This window comes from Bubalus kerabau, chromosome 5 (assembly GCF_029407905.1).
Source record: "Bubalus kerabau isolate K-KA32 ecotype Philippines breed swamp buffalo chromosome 5, PCC_UOA_SB_1v2, whole genome shotgun sequence".
NCBI classification, from domain to species: domain Eukaryota; kingdom Metazoa; phylum Chordata; class Mammalia; order Artiodactyla; family Bovidae; genus Bubalus; species Bubalus kerabau.
Window position 1 is genome coordinate 19,390,925 of NC_073628.1, and position 12,190 is coordinate 19,403,114.

General features: G+C 40.2%; 1 protein-coding gene across 3 annotated transcripts in view; it reads left to right on the top strand.

Annotated features, from left to right (window-relative positions):
• ARHGAP32 (Rho GTPase activating protein 32) overlaps positions 1 to 12,190 on the top strand; it is a 207,784-nt gene that overhangs the window by 54,692 nt on the left and 140,902 nt on the right. The window contains exon 1 of one of the 3 annotated variants that reach the window (XM_055581191.1): positions 3,244 to 3,316. The exons of the other annotated variants lie outside the window; for them this stretch is intronic. The gene's annotated coding sequence lies outside the window, so the exon portion shown is untranslated. Of the gene's footprint in view, positions 1 to 3,243; positions 3,317 to 12,190 lie in introns of those variants that run through there. 3 annotated transcript variants of the gene reach the window in all.

Genomic DNA, 12,190 nt, shown 5'->3' on the forward strand with positions numbered 1-12,190 from the left:
AACTCAATTTTAAAAATTGACTCATTTTAAGGGATTCAGTTATTTTATACGATTCTTTTCCTGTGTCCCCAAAACCTTGCCAAACTTCTCTGTATCTTACCTTTTGTGCTCTAACAGTCTCTATAGACTTCTAGTCCTCAGTTTGGTCTCTGAGTCAGATCAAATAAAGACAGCTGTGCAAGAGGGGTGTTCCATGGGGTCACCAGATAGGTCCCTATATTGAGAATTCCTTGGGAATGAAGCTTTGAAAATAGCTCCAAACTTCTGGTGTCTGCCCAGCTGCTGGTTTTCACGGGTTGCAGGTTGCTGGTTTTCAAGGCTACCATGGAAACTGTGGGGCAGGGGTGAAATAAGGTCAGGTTGCTGCTAAGCTGCTAAGTCACTTCAGTCGTGTCCGACTCTGTGCGACTCCATAGACGGCAGCCCACCAGGCTCCCCCGTCCCTGGGATTCTCCAGGCAAGAACACTGGAGTGGGTTGCCATTTCCTTCTCCAGTGCGTGAAAGTGAAGTCGCTCAGCCGTGTCCAACCCTTAGTGACCCCATGGACTGCAGCCTACCAGGCTCCTCCATCCATGGGATTTTCCAGGCAAGAGTACTGGAGTGGGTTGCCATTGCCTTTTCCAGGTTAAAGGTCAGGTTAAAACACCACAAAACTCACTTTTCCTACTGAGATTCAGTCTTCATTGAAAAAAGAAATAATGCGTTCTGGGTTACTGCAAGCCTTTGGTTAATATTCAGAATTTTTTAAAAATTGAGAAGAGGATTTTCAGGGGTTCTTTCTTCACCATTTTTCACTGATATAACTCTCTTGGCTGGTATTTTGCTGCTGCTGCTGCTGCTAAGTCACTTCAGTCGTGTCCGACTCTGTGCGACCCCATAGATGGCAGCCCAGCAGGCTCCCCTGTCCCTGGGATTCTCCAGGCAAGAACACTGGAGTGGGCTGCCATTTCCTTCTCCAATGCATGCAGTGAAAAGTGAAAGTGAAGTCGCTCAGTCGTGTCCGACTCTTCGAGACCCCATGGACTGCAGCCTACCAGGCTCCTCCATCCATGGGATTCTCCAGGCTAGAGTGCTGGAGTGCCACTGCCTTCTCCATGGCTGGTACTTTAAACCTCAATAAATGTGGCTTCCTTTCTTTGACTCACATTGGTTTGAATTGCTGAGGTTTTAATATGTAACCATTCTTTGTAGAGCTTTTGCAATCTGAATGCAGGGACTAGAACTTACTACAATCTGAATTTCTTGGCACATCTTCTAGTATAATTCTGAGAATCCTACAGTGATCATAGAGTAGGGGTGGTGTGGTCCCTGGTACACTGGCATTGACATCTGTTGTCTTTACTTCTTTTTTTTTTCCAGATGTAAAATTTCAGTTAGTATACAATAGTGCAGTCAGTTCATCTGTTTTCTTAGTTTGCATTTTATTGCTTCACTGTCACCATGCCTGTGAGCTCTTCATATTCAAAATGAAGGCCAGTAAATGGAGTTGGGGCTTCCCAGGTGGTGCAGTGGGAAAGAATCTGCCTGCCAATGCAAGAGATTGATTGAGGTTCGATCCTTGGGTTGGGAAGATGCCCTGGAGAAGGAAATGGCAACCCACTCCAGTGTTCTTGCCTGGAGAATCCCACAGACAGAGGAGCCGGATGGGCTATAGTCTGTGGTGTTGCAAAAGAGTCAGACATGACTTTGTGACTAAAGAACAACAACAAATGGAGTTGGCGTCTTTTTATTTCTACACAGAAATTTCTGGTGTTGGCCCTTTTTATACTTTGAGACAGTACGAAAATGTGATTTGGTTTAAGTGGCACATGTGGGCACATGTCCAACTGATTCTTTCTTTGCCTGAAACTTTGTTTCTGGTGAGCATAGTAGACATTATTAGACTTAGTTGTTTAATTTTTTTTGTGTGTGTGGAATCCTGGCATATAGAAACCTGCTTTTAGAGAGTTAAATTTACCTTTCATTTTGTCAACTTTTACTCCTTTAACTGTTTTTTAAATAAATGTTTGATATTTAAGTTTATATTTAAAGGAAATCTTTACTTCACATTTTTAAAAAGTCAATAAAAAGCCTGAATTCATGAACGTAAGCAGGTATCTTTTTCATTTTTGTTTCCTAAACTTTGCCAAGATTACATTTAGAAATACCATCATTTCTGATTTTCGTGTTACCTGTTCCTGGTGTTACTCAGCCTTCCACCTTTTCTTTCTCTGTAATGTGCTGCTGCTGCTGCTGCTGCTGCTGCTGCTAAGTCACTTCAGTTGTGTCCGACTCTGTGCGACCCCATAGACGGCAGCCCACCAGGCTCCTCCGTCCATGGGATTCTCCAGGCAAGAACACTGGAGTGGGGTGCCATTGCCTTCTCTGCCTGTAATGTGAATATCTACTAATTATCACGTCCTTCCTGTGTGTGGCATTTAGTCATGGATCATCTGTCAGCTTGGGCCGAAGAAAGATGTGAAAAAAAAAAACGGAAAATAAACACTCTTCTATTCTACTGATACCACAGACTAATAGCTAAAGAGTTGGCTAATGAGAAATTTTCTAGCATTTTAAACATTCTAAGTGAGTTAGAAGTGAAAAGCGAAAGTCGCTCAGTCATGTCTGATTCTTTGTGACCCCATGGACTGTATAGTCCATGGAATTCTCCAGGCCAGAATACTGGAGTGGGTAGCCTTTCCCTTCTCCAGGGGATCTTCCCAATCCAGGGATCGAACCCAGGTCTCCCGCATTACAGGCAGATTATTTACCAGCTGAGCCACAAGGGAAGCCCCAGAATACTGGAGTGGGTAGCCTATCCCTTCTCCAGCGGATCTTCCCGACTCAGGAAATGAACCGGGGTCTCCTGCATTGAGGGTGGATTCTTTACCAACTAATCTATCAGGGAAGCCCTTATAGAGGTACAGAGTAGCTAAAATTCAATAATACGGTTAGGTCTGTTCTGTTCAAAAAGTAGCCGTTAGCCATTTGTGATTATTGAGCCCTTGGGCTATGACTGTTCTGAATTGATTCATGTGCTTAAGTGGAAGATTTATATGGGATTTCAAGGACTTAGTATGAAAAATAAACATAAAATAGATCATTAATTTTTAAATATTGAATACATGTTGAACTGATAATGACTTGGATGTATTAGAGTAAATAAAATATATTATGAAAAATTGATTTCACCTGTTTTAAAAAGTTTTATTACCAGGCTATTAAGAGATTGAGTATATATACATCACTTGCATTGTTTCCATAGGGGAAGTCATCATTGCACTAGACTCTTGCCAATGGATGTGTCTGAAACATCAGTGTTGTCAGTTTCTAGAGGTTAGTTTTTCATTTTTATTTTCTGTATTACACTTTCCGCCTGAATAGAATGTACAGCGTCATCTGTGTCAGTGAATTTTAAACATGACCTTACATGGGAATCACCTAGGAGACTTTTAATAAGTATGGATGCCTCACCTTATCCTTAGAGAGTTTGATTTAGTTGATGGGTCTCAGGCTTTGGTATGTATGAAAAAGCTCCTCAGATAATTCTAATATATTGTCAGGTTTGAGAACTGTCAGAGTTGGTCACAACTGAGTGACTGAACAACAACAACATCAGATTACCATAAATTGGTGAAGGGACTTTGAGATATGATTAAATTAAGAAGACATTATCTTGGCTATCTGGATTGGCCCGTGGTAATCACAGGGGTCCTTAAAAGAAGCAGAGAATCATTGTGAGTAGCAGAAGTGAAGATGGGAGCAAAAGGTTGAAGTGATGTGTAAAAGGGGCCGTGTGCATACAAGTGGCCTCTCAGTTCAGTTCAGTTCAGTTCAGTCGCTCAGTCGTGTCCCACTCTTTGCCACCCCATGAATCGCAGCACGCCAGGCCTCCCTGTCCATCACCAACTCCCGGAGTTCACTCAGACTCACGTCCATCTAGTCAGTGATGCCATCCAGCCATCTCATCCTCTGTCGTCCCCTTCTCCTCCTGCCCCCAATCCCTCCCAGCATCAGAGTCTTTTCCAATGAGTCAACTCTTCGCATGAAGTGGCCAAAGTACTGGAGTTTCAGTGTTAGCCTCTAGAAGCTTTAAAAGGTGAGAAACAGAGTCTCTTCTCTCCCCAGGGGACTAGTCTTGCTGACACTTTGACTTTAGCCCAGCGAGACTGATTTTCTCCTGAAATTTAAGATAATACATTTGTGTTGTGTTATGCTGCTTAGTTTGGGGTGATTTATTTCAACAGCATTTGGAAATGAATTCAAAGATCAAAGCGAAAAGGAATACATACAGAAAGCATTGCGTGCTGGGTGTGTTCTAAGCAGTTTGCATATCTAAGCTCATTTAGTTTACACCATAACCTTATGAAACAGGAACCCACTGTTGCTAAACTAAGGCACTGAAAAGTTATGTAACATTTTCAGGACATGATAGATCTAATTAGAGAGATCAAAGAAATGTTTTGTTTTAGAAAACAATGGAATAACCCATCTGTTATGTTTCATTTGGAAATGAACATAGGTACAGAAAAATTTAAAGAAGCATTGGGTTTGCTTAGCTCTGATGAAACAAATATGAGAAACTGAATGAATTGATTTTTCTAGGAAAGTTGTAACAACCAAGCTTAACTTAGAAGAGAGAGAAGATGGAAGCAGAGTAATTACCATAGAAGAAATAGAAAAACTTGTTAAAGAGAAACCCTCCCTTTTCATATACTAATCTAACAGACTTAGGTGATACTGGAGGGGAAATCTACCATACTTTTATGAAATGGATAATACCAATGCAGTGTAAACTGGTAGAATAGAAAGCAGGGTTGCAAAAGTTTTACATAATACTGGCAAAACTTGGCAGAGATTGTACATTGGAAGCTTGCTCAGTCTCACAAATGAATATCAGTATAAAATTGCCATAAATAAATAATTAGCAGAATCAAAGCTCATTAAAGAATAATACACCATGGTCAGATGTGATTATTTACTAACCTCATGAATGCAAAGACTGTTCCTTTTGTAAATCACCACATGAGTAAATGAAAAGTCTGATTTCATCACTTCTGTAGATTTTGAAAAGCTATCTCAAGAGGAATGGAATATGACTTGGCGACTGAAAAACAACAAAAGGCATTGATGGCTATTTGCTTTAAAACGATAACATCTATGTGTGTGTCTGTGTGTGTGTAATGTGTGTATGTCTGTTTCCAAAGCTGCATCATGATTATTGGACCAACACTGGAAACATTATCATTAACCCAAATAAAACAGTGATAATCAGAGGACTTTGAGAGGACAAGTTGCTCAAGTTGAGTCTTGAAGAATGAGTCATTGTTTACCCAGCAGATGAGTGAAAGTCTGTATAAAAGGAGAGGGGCTAAATAGTACATAGTCACAGCAATGTGGAAAAAAAAAATTGGTGAGTTCAGGGGAGGAATTTTCAGAAAAAAAGAAGAGATGACTTCATTGGAGCTGGTGAAGGGAGGTAGTTATCCTTCTGTGTCCTCAGGCTCAGCACCTATGGATACAACCAAATGCAGATGGAAGATATTCAAGAAAAAAATTCCACGAGTTCCAAAAAGCCAAAGTTGGATTTGCTGCAACAATTTACACAGCATTTACATTGTATTTACAGCTATTTACATAGCATTTTGTTGTATTAGGTATGATAAGTAATCTAGAGATGATTTAAAGTAAATGAGTTATACTTGTTATTTGTAGTTGCTACTCCATTTTATCAAGGGACTTGAGCATCCTCAGAATTTGGTATCTGAGGGGAGGTCCTGGAACCAGTCCCTCAAGGATGCAGAGGGATTACCTAATTTTAAAAAATCCTTTCATAGTGGCTTTTAAAATCAGTATATAGTGTTGTGCTCAGTTGCTCAGTCATGTCTGACCCTTTGCAACCTCGTGAACTGTAGCCTGCCAGGCTCCTCTGTCCATGGGATTCTCCAGGCAAGAACACTGGAGTGGGTTGCCATTTCCTTCTCCATATAGTGTTTATAAGAGGAATTCATTGAACTTAATGCAAGTTTCCATTGTTCTTAGGAGCTTTAAGAATAGAAGTTTTAGAAACTTTGATTGCTTACTTCAGTATCTGTGAGCTGCACTTAATTCATGGCTTAGTTCTGAAGTCAGTGGACAAGGTGAAATGAAGGCCTAGTTGAAAGTATCCTTGAAAACCCTTTAAATTTACTCTAAAGAATGGAGTCAAAGCATATTGTTTTCACTAAATTCATTATCATTTTTTCCCAGCAATGAAGCAAGTTTGCTTTTATATATAGTGAAATATATTGAAGTTAGATTTTTTAGAAGCTCTGTTACAATAAAAATGCATGTGTTTACTTGGAATCAAACCCAGTTCTGAATAGATATTGTTGAGTTAGCATCAATTAATCCCACGTGAAACTGTGCCACTCTCTAGCTGTTGTACTTGGAGGTTGTAGTAGATGCTTATTTTCTTTTCTCTGTCTCCCTCTTCCTCCTCCTCCTCCTCCTCCTCTTCCTCTCTCTCATTCTCTTTTTGCAGTAGCCCTTGATTTTGCTTTGGGAATCCTTTCGTCTCCTAATCTTGGTTCCTTAGGGACCAGGAAGGATTCCACCTTCCTGTTGCAACAATGAACGTGAAGTCCATGACTCAGGCCCAGGCCAGTCAGCCTAGTGTACCCTCTTTCAGACAAAGTGATTTGTTTAGAAGTGGGTAAGGGGATCTAAGATGACCCAATTAAATGGACTCTGTGGTGGCTACCAGAGGAGAAGGTGGTGGGGGACTGTGGCCCCCCTGTGGGTTAGGCCTGTAGCTTGTGCGTTACGTGATGTGGGAAGAGGCTGGTCAGAAGTCAGATGGAAGTGGTAACAGCACTTGTGACCTAGGGAGTGGTGTGTGGTCCCTGTGTTGCCAGGGGCTTAGCTCAGCTGGGTGCAGCCTTCTGCATTCATGTAGTGCCTGGTTGACAATCTAAGGCCTTGCTTGTTTCAGTGAAGTTGTGTTGGAAAACGGCCATGCCCATTCATTTACTCTTGTCTGTGGCCCCTTTCCTTTGATAGAGGCAGAGTTGTGTAGTTGTGACAGAGACCATATGGTTCACAAAGCTAAAATATTTATTATCTGGCCCTTTACAGAAAGAATTTGGTGACTCCTAACCTAGTGCTTCTGACAGATGAAATTTTGTATAAGCAGATGCAAAGTTCATGCTAGGTGTAAATTGTTCCCTAATATATCAGTCACTTTGGAACACATTTGCCTTTTCGAAGCAAGTGTTAATGGTCAAAATGTACGTGAAACCTGAGTGTAGCCAACATCTGGGGAGACATGTTCCTGAAGCAGTTAGAACCCTTGAATGAAGCCTCCATACCTTATATGAGAGCACTGTTTGGGTAGTTTCAGTCATTATGATCCATATGATCTTTTATGTTTAATCTGGTTTGAGTTGCATTTTCTATTCCTTTTATTATAATTCTTTAGAAAAAAAATTTTTTTAGACTAGTTCTAGATTTACCAAAATGTTGCATATAGTATAGAGTTCCTATTTATCTCATATCCAATTTCCCCTTTGGTTAACATCTTACATTAAAATGGCACTTTTGTCACATGTAATGAACCAAAATTTACACACACAGTTATTATCTAAGGTTCATATTTTATTTGAATTTTGGTTTTTACTTAATGTCCTTTTTCTATTCCAGGATACCAAAAACCTTGAGTCATCATTTCTCCTTGGGCTCTTCCTGCTTGGGACAGTTCTTAAACTTTTTGTCTTTTCAGTGCCTGGAGGTTATTTTGTAGACTGTCCTCAGTTTGAGTTTGTCTGACTTTTTCCTCATGCTTATACCAGGGTTATAGGTTCTTGGGGGGAGTACTGCTGCAGTTCTCTTTTAAAAATGTCTTTTCAGGCCACAGTCATGGACACGAGAAGATTAATATGAATTATTGTTCTTCCCTGCAAGATTTTTACACTTTTTATTTTTTTTAAATTATTTAAAACTTACCTACCTTCTTCCTGCAAAACTAAAATGTAGTCTCTTTCCTTATCTTGTCCTGCCCTCATTTAATGCCTCATTTATCATTCCTATAGCATCTTCATGTAAGATTTGTCATGTCGGGTTATTACAATGTTTGAAATAAATCTGTTTTTAAATGGCTTATGTAGGCTTATAAAAATGTTGCACTATTAAAATGTTATCTGAAACATGAAAGTTTAATTCAAGATAAAGAAACCTGTCCCATTTTCAGGAGTTTTGCTCTAATACCTGTATTTCCATAATGCAGAATTCTTAATGCAGCTGAGCTAGGCACACTGTTTTTGGCATGTCCTGCAGTACCTTACTTAATGTGGGTTACTGGGTGCTGTGATGTCTCAGACTCTCACATCCATCACTTTTCTCCATTACTGTTCCCTACTGCCAATTGCAGGAAATTTCAGTACATTATTACATTCTGTCATTTGCCTTTGGCAAGTAGTTCTGACAAATGGAAGATTAAAATTTAGCTGCTATAGGTTTAAACCACATCCTTTGTGTCAGATAAAAATACCTCCTGGGGTATTTTCCTGGTTTAACTGAAGCAGTCATTTTGTCCATTTTCAATGAAATGGGAGTTTCATTGAGCTTCACAGCATGCTGTGCCTTGGGGACATCTCTTGATTACCCTGTATCTCAATTTACATCATTTAAATTTCAAATAGCAGCACTTCCAAAATGAGTCAGAACATTTGAGGCTTAGACAAATGAAAACTCATTGATTCCTTATACTATATTTTAATTGAAAGGTACTGTTATGAAATATAAGCCTTTGGTGTGGTTTGGAGAATAAATAAGATACACATACACACACGTATTTTGGGGACAACTCAGTAAAAGCCAGATTAAAGTATAATTTGAGATTCAAATCAATCATGTTTGGTAGTCCAAATAAGGTTTCTTTCTATGTAAAGTGACCAGTATTTTAGCCCCCAAACTAAAATTTTGTGGCTTTCCTGTAAGTATCCTTGATCACAAATGTTGTTGTTCAGTTGCTGAGTCATGACCAACTCTTTGGTGACCCCATGGACTGTAGCCCGCCAGTCTCCTCTGTCCATGGGATTTCCCAAGCAAGAATACTGGAGTGGGTTGCCATTTCCTTCTCCAGGAGATCTTCCCTATCCAAGGATCGAACCTCCATCTCCTACACTGGTGGGCACATCCTTTACTGCTGAGCCGCATAGGAAGCCCTGAGTCACAAATATTCAAGTACAGTTGCTTAAGTACATAACCTGCCTTTAAGTTTCCTAGAACATTGGGTGTAAGATACTTTGCTCTAGTTGCCATCTGAAATGTTTCTGGTTGTACTGCCTTATGCCCAGTAGTAGCTGTTAGGTGCCACCACTGTGGTAGATTTATAAAGCATTTAAATAAGAAATATTATTTAACACACCAAAAATGGTGTGTATTCTGTTGAGGCTTATTAAGCAGCATGGTTAATAATGATTAGTATTGGTATAGCCTTAATGAGAATCAGTTGAGTTCAGTTCAGTCGTGTCTTAATTCTTTGTGACCTCATGGACTGCAGCACCCCAGGCTTCCCTGTCCATCACCAACTCCCAGAGCTTGCTTGAACTCATGTCCATCGAGTCGGTGATGCTATCCAACCATCTCATCCTCTGTTGTCCCCTTCTCCTCCTGCCTTCAGTCTTTCCCAGCATCAGGGTCTTTTCCAATGAGTGAACTCTTCGCATCAGGCGGCCAAAGTATTGGAGCTTCAGCTTCAGCATCAGTCTTTCCAATGAATATTCAGGACTGATTTCCTTTAGGATTGACTGGTTTGATCTCCTTACAGTCCAAGGGACTCTCAAGAGTCTTCTCTAACACCACAGTTCAAAGCATCAGTTCTTCGGCACTCAGCTTTCTTTACAGTCCAACTCTCAATCCATACATGACTACTGGAAAAATCATAGCTTTGACTCGATGGACCTTTGTTGGCAAAGTAATGTCTCTGCTTTTTAATGTGCTGTCAAGGTTGGTCATAGCTTTTCTTCCCAGGAGCAGGCGTCTTTTAATTTCATGGCTGCAGTCACCATCTGCAGTGATTTTGGAGTCCCCCAAAATAAAGTCTGTCACTGTTTCAATTGTTTCCCCACCTATTTGCCGTGAAGTGATTGCCTCAAATAGATCGAAGAACTCCTAAATAAAAAAGGCCAAAGAAGATGATGCGTTTTCTTCTTTCAAGTTGTCAGAACTCTGAGCCAAGAAGTGACAACTTCCTCCTTGTCATATATTACAAACACCACGTTTTTCCTTCCATTTCTCCACATTGAGAGGTGGTAACTAGTTAGAGGGTGTAGTTGATAGTTATGTTACTGTCCCACTCATTCAAGCCTCTTATTAACCACTTACATCTTGTGAACAGCCCTTCCATATTTAAATTGATAAATTCTGAGTTACAGGAGTAAAATGGTTTTTATACTCTTCATTTAGGAATGCTGATTCATTCACTTGGATTATTGATCATTTCAGACAGTAAAAGCAAATCATTTTGGGGCCTTAATTTTTGTTCTTGTTGCTTTCCTATGTGACCACTTGATCATTACATAGCTGGGCAGTCAGATAAATAGAATCAGCTGAAGAACTTTAAGTGCAGATTCTAGAATCAGGTCTCTAGAAATCCAGTAGGTCATATGAGGGGTGGGGAAAAACCTTTTTTAAGCTACTCATCTGGTTCTGATGCCCAGGGGTGCATGTTCTTGTGGTTCTCTTACATACTCTCTGAGGAGCACCTGCTTTTGGCTTCTGAGAAGGGCCCTGAGATGTGTAGGGAATGAAGAGCTCTTCTGTTGTGTTGGGTGTCCAGTAGTTCTGATGGTAGCATCTTTTTTTCATAGTAAAACTCAGAAGGGCTGAAATGGAGTATGTAGTAAATATTGATACTGGTTTTAAAACATTACTTTTTATTCAGTTGTTTTTGCAGTAATGTGATATATGCATTTTTGAAAAAATCTTGTGATTTTACAAACCTTGTACTGAAAATAAAAGGTAAAAAATAGGGTTGCACAAATCATTCAAAATCTCTACAGCTTTCTACCCAGAGCACTAATAAAAGCAATAACGATTCTAATAACAGAGGACAGTTTAAAAGATATGTCAAATCATGAGTTAGTGAAGAAGTAATACAGTAAATGTAGGATTTTACCTTTAAAGAAGGGTGATGGATGTTCGCTAGAGCAAGTGGCAGAATGAGGGGCTGAGAGTGCGGAATCACACAGAGGAGATGTGCATCAAATGGAGGAAGCACCATGCAAAAAGCCCAGGACACCGGCTGCGGCCAAATTGACCCAGCAGCACAGTGGCCAGACTGGGCATCACATACAGTGTGCCGACCCCCAAATATTGCCACCACACTCCCCCGGGTAGTGAACTTGGTGTTAAACTGGCCATACCTGGCTGAAGACATGATACGTGGGAAAAATTGTTACGTACAGTCTGAGTCATAGTGACACATTGCTCGACTTACCAGCCTCATGTGAACTGATTCATGTTACAGAACCTGTTGGAGCAGGAAGATCATACTTGGGGCCCGTTTGGGGGCAGGAGTTCAGGCTCCTTCCACCCTCATGTTCCTTAGGTAGATCACTCTCCCTCTTCACGCCTGTTTCTTTTGTATTTTTAAAAGTATTTTGAAAGTGTTTCTGTAAGTGCTATGGGAAAGCAGAAAGAAGAATGCTTGGACTGGGAAGTAATTTGAAAATTTCCTTCACAATGAACCTAAGAGGTTAGTACCACTTACAAACTGTGTGACTTTGGGGAAAGCCTCAGTTTCCTCATGTGTAATTCAGGGACAATGTTTTGATCACAGCATGTGACTAGAATTAGTATGAGATGCTATGTGAAAATTTACCATCCAGTTGTAAGGTAGAAGAAGGAAACATGCATTTCTGAAGTTAAGTTTCCTAGGTACCTTCAGAGTAGACCTTCAGATTACTTCTAACTTCGAAAGTACTGGGATCTCTGAAGTTTGTATAAGTTGCTAGTATTTATTTTCAGTTCCTGTCACAAATGTTTCTCTGGCCCTTCACTCTTTTCAGCTGTAAGTAGCCACTGGCCAAATTTTTCTTTACTATCATGTTATAAACATTTGCAGCAGATACTCATTCAGGTGAATGAATGTTCTTAATTTTGAGAAGATAGCCTAAGAAAAAATGTCAACAGCAGCATAAGAATTACCCCCGTATCAGTTTACAGCCT